At 44.0% G+C, this 25,070-nt stretch overlaps 1 long non-coding RNA gene across 1 annotated transcript in view; it reads right to left on the bottom strand.

The window, feature by feature from the left end:
* Positions 1-23,242, bottom strand: part of LOC132404966 (uncharacterized) — a 41,483-nt gene extending 18,241 nt beyond the window's left edge. The window contains exons 1-4 of the long non-coding RNA XR_009515725.1: positions 23,077-23,242; positions 21,696-21,797; positions 545-651; positions 322-472 (exon numbers count right to left, since the gene is read on the bottom strand). This is a non-coding gene — a long non-coding RNA (uncharacterized LOC132404966). The remainder of the gene's footprint in view (positions 1-321; positions 473-544; positions 652-21,695; positions 21,798-23,076) is intronic.
* Between the last annotated feature and the right edge of the window lie 1,828 nt (positions 23,243-25,070).

The raw sequence follows: 25,070 nt of genomic DNA, 5'->3' as shown, positions 1-25,070 counted from the left end.
GAAAAGGGGAATTAGGAGAATATGGTGAATTAACAGTCAGGACCATGACAATACCCACCCCCCCCCCACCAACGGGAGCCTCCAGGCAAACCTGGGCAGGTGGAGGGGGTTCAGCAGGAGGGCACAAAGGGCTGACAGACGCAGGTTTCAGCTGGGAGACGTGGAACGTGGGATGAGTGCGCATGGATCTGGGTAGCTTGAGTTTGACCACCGAGGGGTTGATGATGCTCTCAATCTCGAATGGTCCAATGTAACAAGAAGTCAGTTTCTTGGATTCAGTTTTGAGGGGGATGTCTCTAGAAGAGAGCCAAAACTTCTTACCAGGCTGATAGTTGGGTGCTGGAATCCGGTGGCGATCGGCGATACTCCAGTTGCTGTCAGCAGAGCGGAGCGGGGTCAAGCATGCATCCTTCCAGACCTTGCGGCACCAGTGGAGATGGGCCTGAACTGAAGGCACAGTGACGTGGTCTTCCTGGGCAGGAAACAGAGGGGGTTGATAGCCTAGGGAGCATTCAAAAGGAGACATACTGGTAGCAGCACTGACCTGGGAGTTGTGGGCATACTCAACCCAAGTGAGATGTGTGCTCCAAGATGATGGGTCACTGGTGGAAATGCAGCGCAGTGCTGCTTCCAAATCCTGATTGGCTCGCTCTGTCTGTGGATGGAAACCAGAAGACAGACTTACTGAAGCTCCAAGGGCTTGACGGAAAGATTTCCAGACTTGGGAGATGAATTGGGGAAACAATTTCTGATTGTTTCTGATTGAAACAATCAGAAACAATGTCAGGGGGAATTCGATGAAGGCAGAAGACGTGTTGCACAAGGAGGTCGGCAGTCTCACGGGCTGTAGGGAGTTTGGGACTGATTATGAATGCGCGGCTTTGGAAAAACAGTCCACCACAGTGAGTATAGCTATGTTACCATGTGAAGGGGGTAGTCCAGTCACAAAATCCAGAACAATGTGGGACCAAGGGCAGCCAGGGATAGGTAGGGGATGAAGCAGCCCAGCAGGTGCCTTTTCCACGGGCACACACAGTACAGGCGGAGACGAAGTAGCGAGTGTCAGCATCCATAGTGGGCCACCAGCAGTGCTGCTTCAAAAGGGGCAAAGTTCGACCATTTCCAGGATGGCAGGTGAACTAGGAAGCATGACCCCACTGGAGAATCTGAGAACGGACAGAGTCAGGCACGAAGATGCGATTGGGGCGGGGGGGTGGGGGGGGAGGTCCATTGCCTGGGTCAGGTTGAGTCCGTTGGGCCTCTTTAACCACAGACTCGATCTTCCAGGTAAGGGCAGCCACAACACAGGGTGGTGGAAGGATGCTATCAGGATTGGAAAGGTCCTCCTCAGAGACGTACTGACGAGAGAGAGCCTCTGGCTTCACATTCTTGGAACCAGGATGGTAGGTGAGGGTGAAATTGAAACGGCCAAAAGACAGTGCCCAACGAGCTTGGCGGGAGTTAACGCATTTTGCTGTCTGGATGTATGCTAGGCTCTTATGGTCTGTCCAGACGATGACTGGGTGTCCTGCTCCCTCCAGCCAGTGCCTCCACTCCTCCAAGGCGAGCTTGACGGCCAGCAACTCCCAGTTCCCAATGTTGTAGTTCCGTTCAGCGGGGGATAGACAGCGAGAGAAGAAGGCGCAGGGATGAAGCTTTTGGTCTGGGACAGAGCGTTGAGAGAGGACCGCTCCCACCCCAGTGTCGGAGGTGTCTACTTGCACAATGAACTGGCGGGATGGGTCAGGTTGGACCAGGATGGGAGCGGAGGTGAAATGCCTCTTCAGTTCCGAGAAGGCTGAGTCCGCTTTGGGAGTCCACTGGAAGGGGGTCACAGGGAGAGGTGAGCTGGGCGCTGCTGCCACCCGGTTGTAGTCCCTATTAAAGCAACAGTAGAAATTGGCGAATCCCAGAAATCGCTGGAGTTGTTTAAACGTTGTGGGTTTGGGCCACTCTGCCACCTCCTGGATCTTTTCAGGATCCACCCTCACCTGCCCACTCTCAATGACATACCCCAGGAAACTGACGGAACGGGCATGGAACTCGCACTTCTCAGCCTTAACAAACAACTTGTTCTCCAAAAGCCTCTGAAGAATCTGGCAGACATGGTGGGAGTGCTCCTGGGGATTAGGATATTGTCCAGATAAATGAAAACAGATTGGTTAATAAAGTCCCTAAGGACGTCATTGACCAGAGCCTGGAATACCTCAGAAACGTTGGTCAGGCCGAAAGTCATCACCAGGTTTTCAAAGTGACCGAGGAGGTGTTAAAGGCTGTCCTCCATTCATCTCCCTCCTGTATCCTGACCAGGTAATAGGCATTCCGCAAGTCCAAATTAGAAAATACTGTGGCTTCGTGAAGGGGCTCAGATGCCGAGCTGATTGGGGCAGGGAATACTTATTCTTTATGGTAATGTTGTTCAAGTCACAGTAGTTGATGCAGGGGCGTCGCGAGCCATTTTTTCTTCCCCACAAAGATAAAACTAATGCCTACAGGGGAAGATAAGGGTCAGGTGATGCCAGCCAAGAGGGAATCATTTATGTACATCTCCATAGCTTCTCTTTCTGGACGGGACAGGTTACACAGCCAACTGGTGGGTAATGAGGCTCCGGGGAGAAGGTCAACCGCACAATCGTAAGGGCGATGTGGGGGCAGAGATAGGGCCCGTTGTTTACTAAACACCTCTCCAAGATCATGATATTCTATGGGAACCGTGGACAAGTCGGGGGAGAAATACTGGCTTGGAAGGCTAAGTTTTCGTCCATGAAGTTTCCCATCAACACTGGAGTCCACTAGCGCTAGCAGAGGTAGGGACTGTTGGTTGTAACACAGAGAGGCTTGAAGCTGCATCCAGGGTTGGAAATCAAAAGGGAAGGTGGTCTGGCTCTCCAGGCTCCCCACAGCTACTGGTGAGCCCTCCCTTTTTGGCCGAAGGGGATAGGTATCAAGGAAGTGGCTGGACTGACCACAATGTAGACACACACCCGCTCTCATTCTCCGGAATCGCTCAGTGGGAGACAGGCAGTTCCATCCCAGCAACATGGGTTCCTCCCCCCATGGCGGTAGAAGCAGCAGGTCTGGGAGCTACTCCAGGTGCAGAAGGAGAGAGGCTTGTTCTGGCAGGAGGCGGTAAAGAGTGCCGAGAAGTGGCCAAAGGTGATGGACGACCAGTTCTTTCTCTATGGCGTTCTCGGAGATGATTGTCCACCTGGTGGCCAGGGAGATCAGGGAATCCAGGCTGTCGGTGTCATCTATTGCCACCAACTCGTCCTTCACCAGGTCACTGAGTCCATTCAGAAACACTGCGGGAGCCCTGGTGGAGAATGAGTAGACAATTGGCGGCATCTTTACCTCGGACGGGATGATCAAAGGTTTTTTTTTCCTCTCTACTAATGGGGTAGGAATTCTTATGGATGAAAACATGGCAAAAAATGTTTTAGGACATTGGGGAATATCAGAAAGAGTGCTCCTTGTTAGATTCGGAGGACAACCATTTGATTTAGCAATTATACAGGTACATGCATCAACAACAGATGGAACAAATGAGGATATAGATAAATCCTATGAAGAGCTTGAACAAGCAAAGAGCAAATGCAAATCTCAATATACTGTTATTGTCATGGGAGATCTAAATTCTAAAGTAGGACAAGGTGCTGATGTAAATACCGTAGGAAAATTTGGACTAGTGGAAAGAAATTAAAGAGGCGAGAAATGGGTAGAATGGTGCAAGATGAATAATCAGGTCATTATGAATACCTAGTTTAAAAACCATTCAAGATGCTTATGGACCTGGAAAAGTCCAGGTGATAACACCAGAAGTCAAATTGACTTTATTACTGTAAACCAAAGATTTAGAAAGCTCAGTGACTCAATGCAAAACATATCCAGGTGCAGACTGTAATAGTGACCATAACCCAGTAATATGTCATGTAAAACTTAAAAAACTAAAGAAGCAAAAACCTGAACAATCCCTTGACTACTCGCAATTAATTAAAGAAGAAAACTTAAGACAAAAATTTACAATTGAAGTAAGGAATAGATTTCAAAGTCTAGAAACAGAATTTGTTGAAAATGATAGCAATCACGTTGAAATGAAGTTTATCTCTCTGAAGGATGCCTTGGTAGAATCAGCAAAGTCAGTGATTCCTAAAAAAGAAAAGAGCACAAAGAATAAATGGATGACAGATGAAATCAAAAATCTAATGGAAGAAAGGAGATTGAAGAAAGCAAATCCTAAAGAATGTAAGTCCTTAGATAAAAATGTTAAAAGCGTATGTCAAAAAGCCAAAGAAGAGTGGTTAAACCAGGAATGTGAGCAACTAGAAAGAATCCCTATTACTGATCCAAAAAAGTTACATCAACAAATCAAGAATATCACTGGTAAAAAGCTCCTCTGTTCTTCAGGTGGATGTTTGAAAGCAAAGGACGGTACCACTATCATGGAAAAAGATGAGATTATGAACAGATGGGCTGAGTATATTCAGGAATTGTTTGAAGATAATCGAGGCAAAAAAAAACAGTAATTAAGAAAAACATTGAAGGTCCAAGTATTTTAAAATCTGAAGTCCGTAATGCAATAAATAAGATGAAGAAAGGAAAGGCAGCAGATCCTGGTGAATTAGTAATAGAACAAATTATCACCCTTGAAGATTATGGAATTGAGAAACTTACTGATTTAATCAATGACATTTATGAGACTGGAATAATACCAGAAGAGATGAAAATATCAGTATTTATCATTCTTCCTAAGAAACCTGGAACAATAGAATTTGAATTACATAGGACCATGAGTTTAATGAATCATATCACCAAGATACTTCTAAGAATTTTGATGACAAGAGGTAAAAGTAAGATACAAGTTGAAATAGATAAAGAACAATGTGGTTTTGTGAAAGACAAAGGTACAAGAAATACAATATTGATGTTAAAGATACTATTAGAAAGAGTTATTCAAGCGCTAAAAGATTTGGTTGTTTGTTTTATCGACTACACAAAAGCATTTGATAAAGTGAAGCACAATAAGTTATTTGAAATATTACAGGAAACTCTAGATCTAGATTCGAAAGACCTCCACCTAATCAGAAATATGTACTGGGAAGAAACTGCCGCCGTAAGAATAGATGGAGAAGTGAGTCGATTTACAAAAATCAAGAGAGGCATTAGACAAGGGTGTGTTTTCTCCCTGACTTGTTTAATGTATACAGTGAAACAATATTACAAAAAATAAGAGACATCTTGGGAATCAAAGTTGGCGGTGAAGATATCAATAATTTCAAATATGTGGATGACACTGTGTTAATTGCAAGTATGGAGGAAGAACTACAAAACTTAATTGATACAGTTGTTGAAGAAAACTCAAACATGGGTCTATCTATCAATTACAAAAAGACAGAATGTATGGTGATATCCAAAAGAAAGGAGAATCCTATCTGCAGGCTGAGAGTAAACGGGGAAGACATAAAACAAGTACAGAACTTTTGCTACTTAGGAAGCTGGGTGACATCAGATGGCAGGTGCGTCATGGACATTAAAAGAAGAATAGGAATGGCAAAAGACACCTTTATGAGAATAAAGAATATACTGACCAACACTAAACTAGGCATGACAACCCGCCTCAGAGTACTGAAATGTTACGTTTATCCAGTTATGTTATATGGCTCAGTATATTGGACAATATCTAGTAACCTGAGGAAATGAATTGAAGCAGCAGAGATGTGGATTTTGAGGAGGATGCAAAGAATATCATGGAGGAAATGAATATCTAATGAGGATGTCATGAACAGAGCAAGTACAAAAAGAGAAATAAGTAATGTCAAGTCACTTTTTATTGTCATTTTGACCATAACTGCTAGTACAGTACACAGTAAAAACAACACAACATTTTTCAGGACCATGGTACTGCATGAAACAATACAAAAACTACACTGAACTACATAAAACAACACAAAAAACTACACTAGACTACAGACCTACCCAGGACTGCATAAAGTGCACAAAACAGTGCAGGCATTACAATAAATAATAAACAAGACAATAGGCACAGTAGAGGGCAGTAAGTTGGTTTCAGTCCAGACTGAGTATTGAGGAGTCTGATGACTTGGGGGAAGAAACTGTTACCAAGTCTGCTCGTGAGAGCCCAAATGCTTTGGTGCCTTTTCCCAGACAGCAGGAGGGAGAAGAGTTTGTATGAGGAGTAAGTGGGGTCCTTCATAATGCTGTTTGCTTTGCGGATGTAGCATGTGGTGTAATTGTCTGTAATGGCCGGAAGAGACCCCAATGATCTTCTCAGCTGACTTCACTATCCGCTGCAGGGTCTTGCGATCTGAGATGGTGCAGTTCCCGAATCAGGCAGTGATGCAGCTGCCCAGGATGCTCTTAATACAACCCCTGTAGAATGTGTTGAGGATGGGGGTGTGGTGAACTACATACACCAGTCTGGACACGCCCCCTGCTGACTGCTCCTGTGGCTTCTCCCACAGACCCCTGTATAAAGGCGATCAAGGCCTGAGCCCGGCCTCTCAGTCTCCAGGATGTAGTATGGTGGTCACTCACTGCTTGTTCCTTCTTCCAGTCAATAAAAGCCGATATTTCGCCTTTACATCTCAGAGTGAGTTATTGATGGTGCATCAATTTTATTGACTGGAAGTTTTAAAACATGGAAAGCATTTTACATCCGGAAAGATTGGATTTGGACCCCCAAGACCCTGAAGCAGCTCTTGCCTTTGAACTCTGGCTTGCATGCTTCCAATCATACTTGGAGGAGGTTCGAGCGACTGACCCCGCCGTTATGCACAGAATTCTCCTCTCGAGGGTCAACCCAAAAATGTATTCATTTATCAGGGACCTGTTGACCTATGAAGGGGCACTGGACGCCCTCAAAAGACAGTACCTACGGCCGGTGAACACCGTCTATGCAAGACATCACTTAGCTATGCGACGACAGCGGCCTGCAGAGTCAAGCGCCGAGTTTCTCTGAGCCCTACAGACGCTCGTCCGAACTTGTGACTGCAAAACGCTCATGGTGGAACAGCATGTGGAGCTCCTGGTAAGAGATGCCTTTGTTACAGGACTGAGGTCAGTGTATGTGCGTCAGAGGTTGCTGGGAAAAGCTGATCTTACCTTACGCTTGGTGATCGAGACAGCAGACACACTGGAAGCTGCGCTGCACAACGCTGACACTGTCCAGTCGCGCAATTCCCCGCCGGTTCCCGCGAGGGAATTCGCCAACGCCGCTGCCAGTCGCGATGCCACAAACTCCCCGAACCCGACCACGGCAGCGGTCTGTCAAAATCCCGAACTGTGTTGTTTCTGCAGAGTCGTAAAGCACCCCCGAAAAAGCTGCCCGGCGTGAGAAGTGACCTGCTCCAGCTTCGGAAAGCGGGGCCATTTCGCCAAGGTATGTAAGTCTAAACTACGAGCGGCATGCAGTGCTGCGGGTGAGACATGGGGGCCGCCATCTTGCATACCCAAATGTGGGCGGCCATCTTTGTCGGCGTCAGCATGCCCTGCCCCCGACCTGCCGGTGTTTACCGGGCACCAAGACGGCTCAACTCTGGCAACTGTAACCCTCGACCAAAGCATCCCACGCCAGCTTGCAAGGTCGATGATGGACATCCTGGTGGAGGGGCACAGGACTAGCTGCCTGTTTGACACAGGCAGCACTGAGAGTTTTATTGACCCGGACACAGTGCAACGCTGCGGACTCGTGACACGGCCGGTAAGTCAGCGGATCACTTTGGCTTCTGGGTCGCATTCCACAGACATCCGGGTGGGTTGTGTAGCGACATTGGTGGTACAGGGCACAGAATATCGGAACTTTGCGCTACTGGTCATGACTCAACTGTGCGCGCCTGTGCTATTGGGGCTGGACTTCCAGAGCCACCTCAAAAGTGTGACTATGGCATATGATAGTCCCCTCCCACCACTCACTGTCAGGAATCCTCAGTTTGCTGGGACTTCGCCATATACCCTGTTACTGACAGCGCACACACACCGAACCACACGTCCCACCCAGCACCATGCCAACAGCTGCGCTACCGACACCACTTGCAGTCTCTCCACCCTCAAGGTCCCTCCCCCATCGCTGTTCTCCAACCTGACCCCCGACTGTAAACCTGTGGCAACCAAAAGCAGGAGGTACAGCGTGGGAGACAGGGCCTTCATTCAGTTTGAGGTGCAGCGGCTGCTCAGGGAGGGGATCATTGAGCCAAGCACAAGTCCTTGGAGGGCCCAGGTGGTTGTTGTTCGGACTGGGCAGAAAGATAGGATGGTGGTGGACTATAGCCAACCCATCAATAGGTTCACACAGCTTGACGCGTACCCCCTACCCTGCATTGCGGATATGGTCAACCAGATAGCTCAGTACAAGGTGTACTCGACAATAGATCTGAAATCCACTTATCACCAGCTCCCCATCCGCCCAGAGGACCGCCCCTACACCGCCTTCGAGGCGGGCGGCAGGCTCTATCACTTCCTGCGTGTCCCCTTTGGTGTCACAAATGGTGTCTGTCTTTCAGAGGGAAATGGACCGGATGGTGGACCAGTGCCAACTGACGGCCACATTTCCCTATCTGGATAACATCACCATCTGCGGTCACGACTGGCCGGATCACAACGCCAACCTCCAATGATTTTTCCAAGTGGCCAAAACTCTGAACCTTATTTATAACAGGGACAAGTGTGTGTTCGGAACCACCCGACTCGCTATCCTTGGGTATGTCATGGAAAACGGGGTCATTGGCCCTGACCCCGGGGTCCCGACCGTCTGCGCCCCCTGTTAGAACTCCCTCTTCCCACCACTTTCAAAGCCCTCAGACGGTGCCTGGGTTTTTTTTCCTATTATGCCCAATGGGTCCCCCATTACGCAGACAAGGCCCGCCCCCTGGTCAAGTCTACCACTTTTCCCCTCTCTGCTGAGGCCTGTGCGGCCTTCAGCTGCATTAAAGGGGACATTGCCAAAGCAACGATGCATGCGGTGGACGAAACCATTCCCTTCCAAGTAGAGAGTGACACCTCCGATTTCGCACTGACTGCTACCCTCAATCAGGCAGGCAGGCCAGGAGCATTCTTTTCTCGTACCCTTCAAGGCTCTGAACTTCGGCACTCCGTGGTGGAGAAAGAAGACCAGGCCATAGTGGAAGCTATGAGGCACTGGAGGCACTATCTCGCCGGCAAAAGGTTCACCTTGCTGACCGACCAGCGCTCAGTTGTGTTCATGTTCAGCAACCAACAGCGAGGCAAAATCAAAAATGATAAGATTAGAATAGAACTCTCCACCTACAACTATGATATCCTGTACCGGCCTGGCAGACTCAATGAGCCCCCTGATGCCCTATCCTGGGGAACGTGTGCTAGTGCACAGCTCGACCAGCTATACACCCTTCATGCACAACTTTGCCATCCGGGGTTCACCCGATTTTACCATTTCGTGAAAGCCCGGAACCTACCGTACTCCCTGGAGGACATCAGGACGATGACCAGGGACTGCCAAGTCTGCGCTGAATACAAACCGCACTTCTACAGTCCTGAAACGGTGCAACTTGTCAAGGCCACCCGCCCTTTTGAGCGACTGAGTTTTGACTTTAAGGACCCCCTTCCCTCCACCGACTGCAATGTCTATTTTCTCAACATTATCGACGAGTACTCGCGGTTCCCCTTTGCCATTCCCTGCCCCGACACCACTACCATGACCATCATAAAAGCCCTGCGCCAGCTCTTCACTCTGTTCGCATATCCCTGCTATATCCACAGTGATAGAGGGTCCTCCTTTATGAGTGACGAGCTGCGCCAGTACCTGCTAGCTAGGGGCATTGCTACTAGTTGGACCACGAGTTATAATCCCCGGGGTAATGGACAGGTGGAGAGGGAGAATGCCACAGTGTGAAAGGCCACACTTTTAACCCTTAAGTCAAAAGGGTTGCTGGTCCCTCGATGGCAGGAGGTCCTCCCTGAGGCACTCCACTCTATCCACTCCCTGTTATGTACGTCCATCAATGCCACCCCTCACAAACGCCTATTCTCTGTTCCCAGGACGTCTGTCACTGGGACCACCCTACCAGTTTGGTTGACGTCCCCAGGGCCAGTGCTGCTCCGGAGACATGTGAGGAGTACTAAATACTCCCCGCTGGTCGAGAGGGTTCACCTTCTACATGCGAACCCCCAGTATGCTTACGTGGTCTTACCTGATGGGTGGGAGGACACGGCCTCCATCCGCGACCTGGCATCCGCAGGAGCAGCAGACCACTACCCTGAAGGCTCTCCAGTAACTATGAACCCTGTACCCGAGGTGACACTGCGCACACCAGGCCCTACACAGACTCCTCACGACACTCATATACCAGGCGTTTCGTACACGTATATACCAGGTGCCTCGCACATGCGTGAGGGATCAATGATGCCTCGTGGGCTGACACCTCCAGTTAGGCTGGAACCAGCACAACCTCTGTCTCCTGTGCAAGCACCACCGGCACCTGTGGAATCACCTCCACCGGCATCTGTGCAATCACAGCTGGTGCTACGTAGATCACTACGACAGATTCGACCACCTGATAGACTTAACCTGTAAGAAACTTTGCCACATGGGGACTCTTTTTAAAACAAAGGGGGGGTGAATGTGATGAACTACATATACCTGTCTGGATACGCCACCTGCTGACTGCTCCTGTGGCTCCTCCCATAGACCCCTGTATAAAGCCGATCAAGGCCTGAGCCTGGCCTCTCAGTCTCCAGGATGTAGCATGGTGGTCACTCACTGCTTGTTCCTTCTTCCAGTCGATAAAAGCCAATATCTTGCCTTCACGTCTCAGAGTGAATTATTGATGGTGCATCAGGGGGGTTGGTGGGAGATGGACTTTCCTCAGCCTTCGCGGAAAGTAGAGATACTGCTGGGCTTTCTTTGCTATGGGGCTGGTTTTGAGGGACCAGGTGAGATTCTCCACCAGGTGAACACCAAGAAATTTGGTGCTCTTAACGATCTCTAACGAGGAGCCATCGATGTTCATCGGAGAATTGTCGCTCCATGCCCTCCTGAAGTCAACAATCACCTCTTTTGTCTTGTTCACATTAAGAGACAGGTTGTTGGCTCTGCACCAGTCCATTAGCCGCTGCACCTCCGCTCTGTAAGCTGACTCATCATTCTTGCTGATGAGACACACCACGTAATCGGTGAACTTGATGATATGGTACAAGCTGTGAGTTGCAGCACAGTCGTGGGTCAGCAGAGTGAACAGCACTGGACTGAGCACGCAACCCTGGGGGGCCCCATGCTCAGTGTGATGGTGTTGGAGATGCTGCTCCAGATCCGGACTGACTGAGGTCTCCCAGTCAGGAAGTCTAGGATCCAGTTGCAGAGGGAGGTGTTCAGGCCCAGTAGGCTCAGCTTTCCAATCAATTTCTGAGGGATGATTGTGTTGAATGCTGAACTGAGGTCTTTGAATGGCATTTGAACGCATATGTCTTCGAACATATATATGAGATTGTGAAAAGGCATTGTAATTTCATTGGACATGTGATTAGGAAAGAGGAGTTTGAATGCACGGTAATTATAGGAAAGACTGAAGGGAAGAAAGCAAGAGGAAGGCAAAGGCAAATGATGATGGAGACAGCAGCCAGAGAACTGGAAATGAATACTGATGAATTGATCCACTTGACCTGAAACAGGAGAGTGTGGGTGTTGTGAACCAGCAGCAATAGGTATGAAACTGAGACAAACCACCAGAGTTATGAAACTCTGCTCAAAAACATCGAAAAGTAAACAAACAACTAACTTAACTGGAAGTTAACAGTTAGACGGCAATATCTAACGAACAGTCAAACTTGGAAACTGTTCTTAACGAGATCTCTTCCAAGCACAGACTTAAAGTGGTAAATTCAAAAATCCATGTGATTTATACAGTCATTAAGGAGAGACTTCCCTGAATCAACAATTCCCTCAAAGTAATGTCAAATCTGACAATCACAGCCAAGAGATGCCTTGTCCAAAGAAATCATGAAGAAATAAAGGAACTGACCTTTTGACTGGAGGGTGGTCACTGCACAAACCTTACTGACCTTACAGGGGTTTAAGTCAAAGTGCATGCCACAATTCCCGAGCAAAGATTCAAAAAGGTCGATCATTCCCAAGAAGCTGAACGACATTAATTTTACCCAATCCTTTGAATTCAGATAACGCTGGTGATGCCTTCACTCTCCGATACTGGACCATGAGGGAAAAATAAACATGCAACAAACAAAACCGGTGGAGTCTCCACACCTCTGACCAGGAACAACAACGTTGCACAAAAATAAAAATGAGAACTGCGTCACAGATTGCGGGCTTTGTTAAAATACCGTTTGGAACATGCCATCACGTGACATTACATCACCCCACGGTCAGGAGACAATTACATCATCCCACTCACAAGACCATTACATCATCCCACTGTCGCGTGATCAAACTGTGGCCATGTAACAGTGGGCCATGGCAGTCAAAGCTCAAACTGGGCATGACACCTGACGATAATGATAGGCAGAGACTGAAACCTGCAGCACCGGTAGTCAAGACTAAGAAGGTATGGACAAGAGAGACGCAGATGTACTTACAGGATAACTTTGAATTGGGGGACTGGACTGTATTCAGGGTTTCATCATCAAATCTGATTGAGTATGCTGCAGTTGTTACTGACTTCATTAAAACCTGTGTGAATGAATGTGTGCCTATGAAAGCTTGCTGAGCTTTCCCAAATCAAAAGCCATAGATGAACCAGGAGGTTCATCTTCTGCAGAGTGCTAGATCCGTGGCATTTAAGTCTGGCGACCTGTGCCTTTACAAGAAAACCAGTAATAATTTGTGGAGGACTATTTCAAGAGTGAAGAAACAATTCTGGGTGAGGTAGGAGGTGACATTGGATGCACATCAACACTGGCAGGGTTTGCAGAACATTGTGTCCTACAATGCGGAACCCAATAGCATAAATGGCAGCGATGTTTCACTACCAGATGAGCTCAATGCTTTTTATGCTCACTTTGAAAGGGAGTATACAGCAGACCCCTGCTGCGCCTGGTGACCATGTGACCTCTGCCTTGGAAGCCAATGTCAGGCTGTCTTTCAGGAGGGTGAACCTTCGTAAGGCAGCAGGCCCCAACAGAGAACCTGGTAATGCTCCTAAACCTTGTGCCAACCGACTGGCAGATATATCCAAGGGCATTCTCAATCGCTCATTGCTACAGTCAGAAGATCCCACCGGCTTCAAAAAGGCAGCAATTATACTAGTACCCTAGAAGAGGAGTGTGAGCTGCCTTAATGACTATCGTCAAGTAGCACTCAGATCTACAGTGATGAAATCCATTGAGAGGTTGATCATGGCCAGAATCAGTTCCTGCCTCAGCACGGACCTGGACTCATTGCAGTTTGCCTATCGCCAAAATAGGTCTACAGCAGATGCAATCTCAATGGCTCTTCACTCAGCCTTAGATCACCTGAACAATGCAAACACCAATGTCAGGTTGCTGTCATTGACTATAGCTCAGTGATTAACACCATCATTCCTACAGTCCTGATAGGTAAGCTATGGAACCTGGGTCTCTGTACTTTCTTCTGCAATTGGATCCTTGAATTCCTAGCCAGAAGACCACAATCTGTGCTGATGATCAACACTAGTGCACCACGGGGATATGTGCTCAGCCCACTGCTCTACTCTCTCTATGCCATGACTGTGTGGCTAGGTATAGTTCAAATGCCATCTATAAATTTACTGATGATACAACCATTGTTGGCGGAGTCTCAGATGGAGATGAGAGGGCATACAGGAGCGAGATATACCAGCTAGTTGAGTGGTGTAGCAGCAACAACCTTGTACTCAATGTCAGTAAGACAAAAGAGCTGATTGATGAATTCAGAAAGGATAAGTCGAGGGACCACGAACAAAATCTCATAGAGGGATCAGAAGTGGAGAGAGTGTGCAATTTCAAGTTCCTGGGTGTCAAGATCTCTGAGGATCTAAAGTGGTCCCAACATATCAATGCAGATATATTTCATTAGAAGTTTGAGGAGATTTGGATTGTCACCTAAGACACTCGAAAACCTCTACAAATATAGAAAGGAGAGCATTCTAACAAGTTGCATCACTGTCTGGTATTGGGAGGGTGGGGTGCTACTGCACAGGAACAAAAGAAGCTACAGAAATTTGAAAAGATAGTTCCATCTTGGGTACTAGCCTCCTCAGTATCCAAGGCATCTTCAAGGAGCAGTGTCTCAGAAAGGTGGTGTCCATCAGTAAAGACTCCAGCACCCAGGACATGTCCTCTATCATTGCTATCATCAGGATAACAATGTGATTCCATAAAACCATAGAACCATAGAACATTACAGCACAGAAATAGGCCTTTTGGCCCTTCTTGGCTGTGCCAAACCATTTTTCTGCCTAGTCCCACTGACCTGCACCTGGACCATATCCCTCCATACACCTCTCATCCATGTACCTGTCCAAGTTTTTCTTCAATCTTAAAAGTGAGCCCACGTTTACCACTTCATCTGGCAGCTCATTCCACACTCCACCACTCTCTGTGAGGAAACCCCCGCAATATTCCCTTTAAACTTTTCCCCCTTCACCCTTAACCCATGTCCTATGGTTTTTTTCTCCCCTAGCCTCAGTGGAAAAAGCCTGCTTGCATTCACTCTATCTATACCCGTCATAATTTTATATACCTCTATCAAATCTCCCCTCATTATTCTACACTCCAGCAAATAAAGTCCTAACCTATTCAAAACTTTCTCTGTGCAAACATGAGGTAATCTGCAGATGCTGGAAATTCAAGCAACACACACAAAATGCTGGTGGAACACAGCAGGCCAGGCAACATCTATAAGGAGAAGCACTGTCGACGTTTCGAGCTGAGACCCTTCGTCTTTCAAACTTATTAATATCTTTCCTGTAATTTGGTGACCAAAACTGCACATAATACTCCAAATTCGGCCTCACCAATGCCTTACACAACCTCACTATAACATTCCAACTCTTATACTCAATACTTTGATTTATAAAGGCCAATGTACCAAAAACTCTTTTTACGACTCTATCTACCTGTGACACCATTTTTAGGGAATTTTGTATCTGTATTCCCACATCCCTCTGTTCTACTGCACTCCTCCGTGCCCTACCATTTACCTTGTATGTTCTACCTTGGTTTGTCCTTCCAAAGTGCAATACCTCACGCTTGTCTGTATTAGACTCCATCTGCCATTTTTCAGCCCATTTTTCCAGCTTCAGGATTCAGGAACAGGTTCTTCCCCTCTGCCATTCAATTCCTAAGTGGACACTGAACCCATGAACACTACTTCACATTTATTATTTCTGATTTTCCATTACTTTTAACTTAACAATTTAATACACATATATACATTTACTGTAAAAACAAAGTACAAAATGTTTTTTTGTACATTTACTGTGATTGATTTACTTAGTTTTTTTCCTATATTATCATGCATTGCATTGTACTGCAAAGTTAAACAAATTTCACAACATATTCTGATTCTGATTCTACTTGTGGTCTACACAGCACAATCCTCACTGATTTGATTTGAAGCAAATAATGCAATTCATTGTATGTTTCGATGACCATGTGACAAATTAAGCTAATCTTTAAAACTATGGCCTGAATCACAATAGAGAAGGTATGTAATATTTTACAAGAACATAATACACAGTGTTGAACTATGTATCAGTGGCGATCAGTTTCACATTATTTTCTCAGTGGGTCACCTGCAATATGATTTTATACTTGAAGAGCAATGTAGTTGAAAGAAGTAGACATGACACTAGGCCAGCATAGGGAGTAGGCAACCAAGCACTTGTTCCAGGCTAAGGAAGAGGAGCAGGGCAATTTCCCAGCTGCTGATTCGCCTACAAGTAGACCTATTATCAGACTCTTTGCTCCTGTTATGCAAGAGCATAAGATTTCTTAAAATCACTCAGACAAGGATTTATCACTTAATACTAAACTACTCTCCAAGCCAATGTCTCCAGAAGATGATATCCATCTTTGGGGATCCTCACCACTCGGGACATGCCCTTTTCTCATTACTACCATCAATAAGGAATATAGGAGCCTGAAGATGCTCACTCAATGTTCTAAGAACAGTTTCTTCCCCTTTGCCAACAGATTTCTGAATGGTCCATGACCCATGAAAGCTATCTCACTATCTTGCTCTCTCTTTGCACTATTTATTCATTTTTAACATATTCTTCTTGTTTTCCTTGTATTTTAATACATTGCACTGTACAGCTCTACAACAACATATTTCATGACATACTGTAGTGATTATAAAGATGATTCTGATTCTGATATTCTTTGTTATAAGTCAAAAAAGTTGCGCATTTATATGTATCAAAGTGAACAATCTGTTTTCTTGTTCCTTGGTTAGTTAATGTCCAGAGCTGTGTCCCCTTTCAGTTCCAATTCTCTTGAGTATTACTTCAGCTGGAGGAGGTTATGAGATGAGTGGCTCGGGCATTTCTCTTTGGGGACTAGGTCTGTTCAAACTTTCAAATTAAGTGAAACATCGGACTGATCTGCTGCAGACTTAGGGAAAGCCTTGGATAGTTATATTGAACAAAGTTCTCACTGGAAAAAATAGAAGGAATTGGAAAACAAAAAAATATATCCATTGTCTCAGAACTTTACTTGTTAATGCAGAATAACTTCACCATGCATGTACTCGGGAGCAGATTGCTATGCACAGCAGTTTAAATAATAAATTGGAAGCAACTTGTCAGAATGCCATGAAAGAAAAAGATGTGTTTTCATTTTCCACCAAAAGGAGACTGTATTTCACAACTCGTACTTCGGTAGCACAGTCCAGAAGGTGCACCATTCCCTGTGAACTCCAGAGACTGTTGTGTGTGAAAATCTCAGGAGATCGGCACTTTCTGATATACTCAAACCCGACTGGCACCAACAATCATTTCACATAGATTACCTTTCTTCCTCATTCTGATGTTTGGTTTGAACAACAACTGAACCTCTTGACCATTGCTGCATGCTTTTATGCATTGAGTTGCTGCATATGATTAGCTAATGAGATATTTGCATTAATGAGCAGTGCACTGGTGTACCTAATAAAGTGGTCCCTGAGTGTCCTTTGATACAGACATTTACAAACTAACTTTGGCTTGTTAAAAGTAAGTTACTGACATCACTATTTATTAACTTAAGCCTTGACCTCGACTGGGCCATTGTTACATTACAACAAAATGTTCACACTTCCAGCTCAGTTAGGCAGAAGCACAGATGTCAATTATTTACTTAGAACTAAAAAAAACGTTGCTTATTACGACAGAGCAGCAAGCATTTAAATACATATCTAAGTATGCACAGGCCCCTCTCACTGCAGCACACATCCCATTCTGCCCAATCCACGTTGCATTTCACAACCAGCCCAACAATGAGGCCTCAAAGAATGCCCTCAAGCCCCCCCCCCCAATCATTCTATTTTAATCCTGCTTCCACCGATATAAAATGCTGCAGTAATTGACTCAATTATATGAGCTCCACCTCAAACCAGAAGCAATCTTCACTTGTCACCACTATTCACGAGTCCAGCCCTTGTGTTCACCTGACTTTCATGTTCCCATGGCTGTATTTCCATAGTCTTGCTTTGTCATAGTTGTATTGTATCAAACTTCTGGCACCCAGTTCACATATGTCCAAGACCTCAATTGTGATGAAGACATTTGACAAGCACAAGCGTGAAAATTACCTTTTACAATACAGATAAAGGTCACAGACAGCAGCCCACCAGAGTGCTCTATCCTGGGCCAGTCTTTCAAGTTGTTCCTAATTGTAGGCCATCCTCAAAAATCTTTCCTCCCACAGACATTAACCATATAACCATATAGCCATATAACAATCACAACACGGAAACAGGCCATCTCGGCCCTCCTAGTCCGTGCCGAACTCTTAATCTCACCTAGTCCCACCTACCCGCACTCAGCCCATAACCCTCCACTCCTTTCCTGTCCATATACCTATCCAATTTTACCTTAAATGACTCAACTGAACTGACCTCTACTACTTCTACAGGAAGCTCATTCCACACAGACTTTGGAGTTTCTACTAGTATTTCTGTAGCACTGGGTTATAATGGGATGGGTTGCTAGACCTATGCCCAACTCTTTTTGCATCTGGGCTTGGGGTCATCCATGGCAAGTTCCCGTTTATTAGCACTGACAAATTAATTTAATGGGAGATTTATTTACGTTTTGTACAACCTTCTATGCTGAAGGTGATCTCCTTTTCTGATTTCTGGGTCTGAGTCACTTAGAGGGTTCACAAACAAATCAGGACTTGGGGCATTAAGAAGATCCAGAGCAAAATGTCTGCACACTGGAAAAAAAGATTGAGCGAATACCAAATCAAGATCCTATGACCATCGAGTACCATTTTAGAGAAGATAGGTCAAAAAGGGAAGCTTATTACAAATACAGAAAGAACACCACCACAGAAAATCCAAAAATAACAGGAATGAATTTAAATACAAAATTCAAATAGTAAACAGAGATCGTGCAAAAATACTGGCAACCAATAATTACAAATGCATTAATTGAATTAAATCATTACACAGTGCATTGAGGTAGAACAATGCCGAATGAAGTTTAAAATCTAGAGAGAACATGCAGTGCAGATAAATAATTAAGTTGAAGATCATAACAAAGTAGTTTGAGAAGTCAGAATTACATCTTGTTGCACAAAACATCCATTCAAAAGTCTGATAACCAAGGGATAGAAGCTGTGCTTAAGCTTGGTGGTACGTGCTTTCTGCCTTTTGTATCTTATACAAAAGGGGAAAGGCAGGAGAGAGGATGTTTGGGATGGGTGTGGTCTTTGATTATGCTGGCTGATCACTGAATCACTGAGGAGTATAGACAGAGTTCATAGAGGGGAGGTTGCATTAAAACTGTCCTTGAGCCTGGTGATGCACATTTTCAATCTTTTTTTATCTGCTGCCTGATGGAAGAGAGGAGGCAAAAGTCAGCACTGTGTTCTAAATGAAAACTTGGCAACTAAACTCAAAAGAGATGGATAATGTAGGCCAAGAACAGAAGCCAAGGTAGGCCATTCAAATCCCAAAGCTACTTCACTATTGGATACTATTTTGACTGTCTGACCTGGCTATTGGCCTCATTTCAAAGTTGAAAGTCCAAAGTTCAAAGTAAATTTATTATCAAAGTACATTCTCAGTCAATCCAAGAACCATAATAAAACCAATCAATGAAAGACTAGATCCAACAGAGCGGATGAACAACTAATGTATAAAAGCAAACAAACTGTGCAAAATACTAAAATAATAATAATAATAATAATAATAATAAATAAATAAGCAATGAATATCAAGAATATGAGTGGGCCCATAGCTATAGGAACAACTGAGTGATGGGGCAAGTGCTCTTCATTTTCGTTTTCCTGGCTTATTCCTATTGCAGGAAACATCTACACAACATCTATTCTGTCAAGACACATCAGAATGTTTTAACCTTCAATGAGATCATATTGGATTCTTTCCAAATTCCTGACTGTATATCCTCAATGTATTCAATCTTCCCTCTTAGAACTCCTTCACCTCAGAAGTCCTCAACCTTGTGAATCTTCATTGCACAATCTGGAAGGAACATCTATACATCTTCCCTGAAAACCACATATAAGCCAATAGCTACTTATTGTGTTAACAATTTTGCAATCGTCCCTTGGAATTTGCATTTGCATAAAAGCAAGTCCATAAAATCTGTAGGCTAAATACAAGTCCTTTAATTGACAAAATGATTAATAATAAATTAAATTAAGAAAAAATAATTGTGCAATGATATTAATGTCAGAAATTATCCCATTAAATTATAAAACTCCACAGGATCATTGAGGAGTCTATTAAGCCTTTTCTCAAATTAGATAGATAAATCTGCTTTTTAAAATCTTCAAATAATCAGACTTGCCAAAAGACTAGTATTGCTAATAATCAATTCCTTTTAAATGTTCCCAAAAATATAAGGATTATCATGTTTATTTCCTTTATCTCTCTCAGTCTATTCCCAGTCTGCAGAATTTTTATGAGTAATTAAACATACAAGATAATGGAATTTAACCATGTCAGCAAGACACATTTTCAATCTACAGGTAGTGTTAATACCTTGAGAAAGGAATTGCAACAAACATGTCATCATTTTTTGTTTCCCCTGCAGCTCCACATCCTTGCCCCTGTTATCTGACTCCATTCGCTTTTGGGGCTTTGAGAGGTGCATCACTGTTTGAACTCAAGGCCCAAGCACAGGAAGAGAGATTTCCTTCCCATGCCATACCTAACACTCTAGAAACAGTGCCTGAAGAAGTTCAATAGGATGAACTTTTGCCTAATTGTGCCAGCGATCAGCGACCTTGCTTTGATTCCCGTTGTTGTCTGTGAGGAGTTTATACATTTTTCCTAGATGCTTCGGTTTCCTTTCACATTCCATGGACATATGGTTCAGGATAGTAGGCTGTGGCCTCCAAGAGAACCACAACCTTGTTGTAAAGTTTAGAGGCTTAATTATTTCAATGACCTGGAGAACTATGTTGGCTAAAATCAGGGCTTTATGCTTTGGCTCTTGGTAGGGTCACCCATGCTGAACAGGTCAAAGGGTAGAGGCCAGGCTAAGAGTGCTCTACTGGTCCTCCAGGTTTTGGGGTTCAGCTCAGTGCTAATAACCCAACCCTGACTTGTAAAACAAAACTTGCGGAAAGAGCAAAGAAGAATCATTCTACATCTGAGTGCAACACTACTCCTGAGTCTCCACCCGGGACTTGCATGACTGACAATAGTGAAAACCAAGCCACTGCCGTGATGAAGGAAGTTCTGAACACCACCAGAGATGGAGGATTTTCATTGCTGCCCTAAACCCCAGCATCATAAAGGGCAGTAAAGAGAGAGAGTAAGTTGTGGGGTGCTATTTTTGCACCAGAAACATGGCGACAGTTGAGGACTGCCCCCTGCACAATCCTTGCTAATTTGATTTGGCATAAATGATGCATTTCACGAAGTATCAAGGTCTTGATATTTTAGGCTACTCTAAATCCAAAAGTAAAACACCATTGCCTAGAAACGGGATTTTTGACATGTTTAATCAGTGCTGAACTTCACCCTGACAACAAATATATGAATGACGTGGGATTTCAGCTGTGCACACAGCTCTGTTATGGAAAAGTTGCAAATAGGAAAAGGGAACAAGGTGCAATAATCAGCCAATATGGGAATGAGTGGGAAACATACTGAGAGACTGGGGTAGTCTGACATTGGTTGGATTTTGGTCACAAGAATCTGTTCTGTGCCAGAGATGGTGGAATGTGTGGTGACACTTGTGGGCTGCCCCTAGTGCATCCTTAAGTTGTGTTGGTTGTTAACATAGTTTACACATTTCACTGTGTGTTTCAACGTACTTGTGATAAGTAAATGGATTTGAATCTATTATATGACAATAAAGCTTAATTGAAACAGTGACTGCTATGGCAAATGTATTAACAATGCCCCATCAATATTGCTTGAAATCATGAAGGTTTTAGCAAGGTCAGAGAGCCATGGTATCAGGAAAAGTAGAGGAGGCTTGACTCAAAAGTAGAGCAATGGAAGTGATTTTGCAGTGAACAGTAACAGTGAATAATCTTATTTAAGTATTTCTTAAATGTAGTGAAAGTACTTGCCTCCACGTCTCTAGGCAATGCCTTCCTGATTTTCACCCACTGAATGAAAGCATTCTTCCTCAAACTCCCAGCAACTCTTCTACTTTTTCATTTGAGCTCTGCAAAGGGAACATTTTTCTTACCATTTAGCTTGTCAATGGCCCTAATAATTAATTTTGTTTCAGAAGTGAAACAAACCCAACCCATATTGTGAAATATTCCGTCACATCATGGTCCAGTGTAATTACGTCATTCTTATCATGTTCTCCAGATGTGGCCCAACCTAAATTTTAGTTGTCCCGTAAGCTCTCCATTCTTATGTTCTAGTTAATGAAGGCAAGTAACCCTAATACTTTATGTATCCATAGTGCTGCCTCAAAGCATCCTTGAACCAGTGCATCAAGGTTGCTATATTCCTCAGCACTTCCTCAGCATTTTACATGTCCTATCCTTATTAGTACTCCCAAAAGACATTATCTCACACTTTTATTATTAAATCCTATTGGCTATTGCTTTGTCCACTATCAAATTATTTATAATGTCTTATAGCTGAAGATCACCACCCTTATTACCCTCTTGACTAACAACAATGCTTCCAGAAGCTTCTCGCTGAAATAAGTATGTAATAACAACACAGGATATAGCACAAAGTTGTAAAACTAATCAGCCCCATCATTGGGTGCAGGCCTCTGTAGTATCCAAAGATCTTCAGGAGCAGTGCCTCAGAAAAGTGGCATCCATCATTAAGGACCCCCACCACCCAGAACATGCCCTTTTCTCATTGCTACCATCAGGAAGGAGGTACAGAAGCCTAAAGGCACTCATTCAGCAGGAACAGTTCTTCCCCTCTGCCATCCGATTCATGGGACATTGAACCTAAGAACATTACCTCACTTTTTTTATTATTTCTGTTTTTGCACTATTTTTAATTTAACTATTTAATTTACATTTATATATACTAACAGTAAATGATTTACTTACTTTTTAATTTCGGTATATTATCATGTACTGCATTGTACCGTTGCTGCTAAATTAACACATTTCATGACATATGCCGATGATATTTAATCTGATTCTGTTAGCTCTATTTTTTAGCCCAAGTTCTCTATCCAACAAATAAAATGCACTGCCCATATCAATAAGATAATTACATATGCAAAATACAACAGGAAAATGCATTGCCAAGAGAGAAAGTTTCGCTAGCATGTGCCCAAACTAATTTCCTAATGGATGGTTTTACCCCAGGAAATGTATTCAAATACTGGGATACCTGCCTAAAATCACATACAGCACACTATGAGCAGCTAGAATGATGTTTACAAACAGATATACTCTAATTGAGTTTCAATGCATGTGCCTCAGTTCCCTTCAAAATAACTCCTTTCTGTCAGCATTTACCTTGGACCAGTAATTATGAGGTTCCTGTAATGATCTCCTGACGCCTGATGTGAAGAGCAGACACTTCCTGCCGACCACTGGTTTGGTTTGATTGGGAAGTTCGAGTCAGTGGTAGTGTCTAGCAAAAGGCCTATTCCCAGCTCTGCTACATTACTGTAACTCTCAGGCTTTAATGTCTGAAAGCCATTAACCTTTCTAAAGTTAATATTTTTCCCACTAATGCAATTTCAGCAATAACGAAAAGTCAGTTTGTCTTGGCAAGCTCAGCATCTTACTTAATGCAGACATTGTTCACATTATTTCACAGGGCCCCAAAATTCTCATATCTTGGAGATATGTTTCCCAACTTTTAGTGAAATGTTAGCAGGAGAATTGTGATATATGTAATATGAACAGTCCCAAATGACGTTTGGAGCAAATGCTTTTCGAAAGTGCCAAAAATATACGGGCAGTAAATTCTATAAATATGGATAAATAGCAGACTTGTACTTATTAATTCAACAATTCTATTTAACAGAGGATCAAGAGAAGGCAATTCAGTTCAATCATTCAGTTTGATCACAACCGCTTTAACTTATCAATCCCAACGTCAATCCAACCCATTTCTGAAGTTTTCTCCATATTCAAATTTGGAATAATTTATCAAATATGCATAAAAACATACAGTGAAATGCATCATTTGTGTTAACAACCAACACACAGAAGATGTGCTGTGGACTTTGGGGTCTGCAAGTGTCACCACACATTCCTGTGCCAACATAGTATGTGCACAATGCTCGGCAGATGATTACACGACACAACAAGCAACAAGAACAGCAAAGAAAACTACATTCCTTTCTCCCTCCCACCAACACACACAGACAGTCCCCCCTCCATGGACAGGCATCCGGGCCTCCAGTCTCCAGGTTTCAGCCAATGGGCTTCAAATTTCTGACTTCCAGTCGATCTTATTTATCTTCAAGAATTGCTATTGAATGGTATAGCTCTAATTTTGATATCATTTGTTCTAGGTTCCTCTCCACCAATCCCAACCATGCTCCACACATACGTACACCAGTCGCATCTTGCCCACAGGCAACCCCATCTCCATGACAACCCCATCAAAGGGAATGATTTTTAAAGTTTTGCATAAAATAATAGCATCATCCACGTCAGACCGGATGTAAACAAGCTAAGGAAATGCAAAATTACAAAAATCATTTGCAAAGGGATGACAGAACTGAAGAATCAGAAAAAGCATTGCACTTTTGAGCTTTTTACCTGGTCCAGCCTTTATACGATCATCGCTGACTTCCCCTGCACTAGCCCTATAGCCAGTCACTCTTTCAGTATCCAAAAACCTTTTGATCTCTGTCTTCAATATACTGAGCAACTAAGTCGTCATACATACAAGAGATTCTGCAGATGCTGAAAATCCAGAGTAACACACACAATATGCTGGAGGAACTCAACAGGTCAGACAGCATCTATGGAGAGGAACAAACAGTCAAAGTTTCAGGTCGAGATCCTTCATCAGAAAGGGGCTTGGCCTGAAAGGTTGACTCTTCATTCCTCTCCATCGATGCTGCCTGGCAAGTTGAGTTCCTCCAGCATTTTATATGTATAAGTCTTTATACAACATGGGGATAGAAAGCTTCAAAGAGACACTCTGGACAAAATTTAAAAGAAACTCCTTTTGGTTGCAGCTTTGAATTGCCAACTCCTTATTTTAAGATGGTCATCATTAGTTCTGAACAATTGAGCCAGAGGAAATATTGTCCTTGCATCTATTTTGTGAAGGTCAATAACAATTCTGTATCACCTTTTATGTTTCAATGATAATGGATACTAATCAGAATTCTTTTATCACAGTTCTGTGTTCACCCCATGAACCTCTTCTTAGATGATATGTACACTTAATTACATTCTCTCCTAGTTAAAGGAATATTTATGGCAGATAACTGCATTGATAGTTCAGAAGCCAGTAATATAAAGATGCTCTATGATCCTATTGC

The sequence above is a fragment of the Hypanus sabinus genome, chromosome 14, assembly GCF_030144855.1.
Source record: "Hypanus sabinus isolate sHypSab1 chromosome 14, sHypSab1.hap1, whole genome shotgun sequence".
Classification (NCBI taxonomy): Eukaryota; Metazoa; Chordata; class Chondrichthyes; order Myliobatiformes; family Dasyatidae; genus Hypanus; species Hypanus sabinus.
The sequence above is the reverse complement of the archived record's forward strand: the minus strand, read 5'-3'. Positions and strand labels throughout refer to the sequence as shown.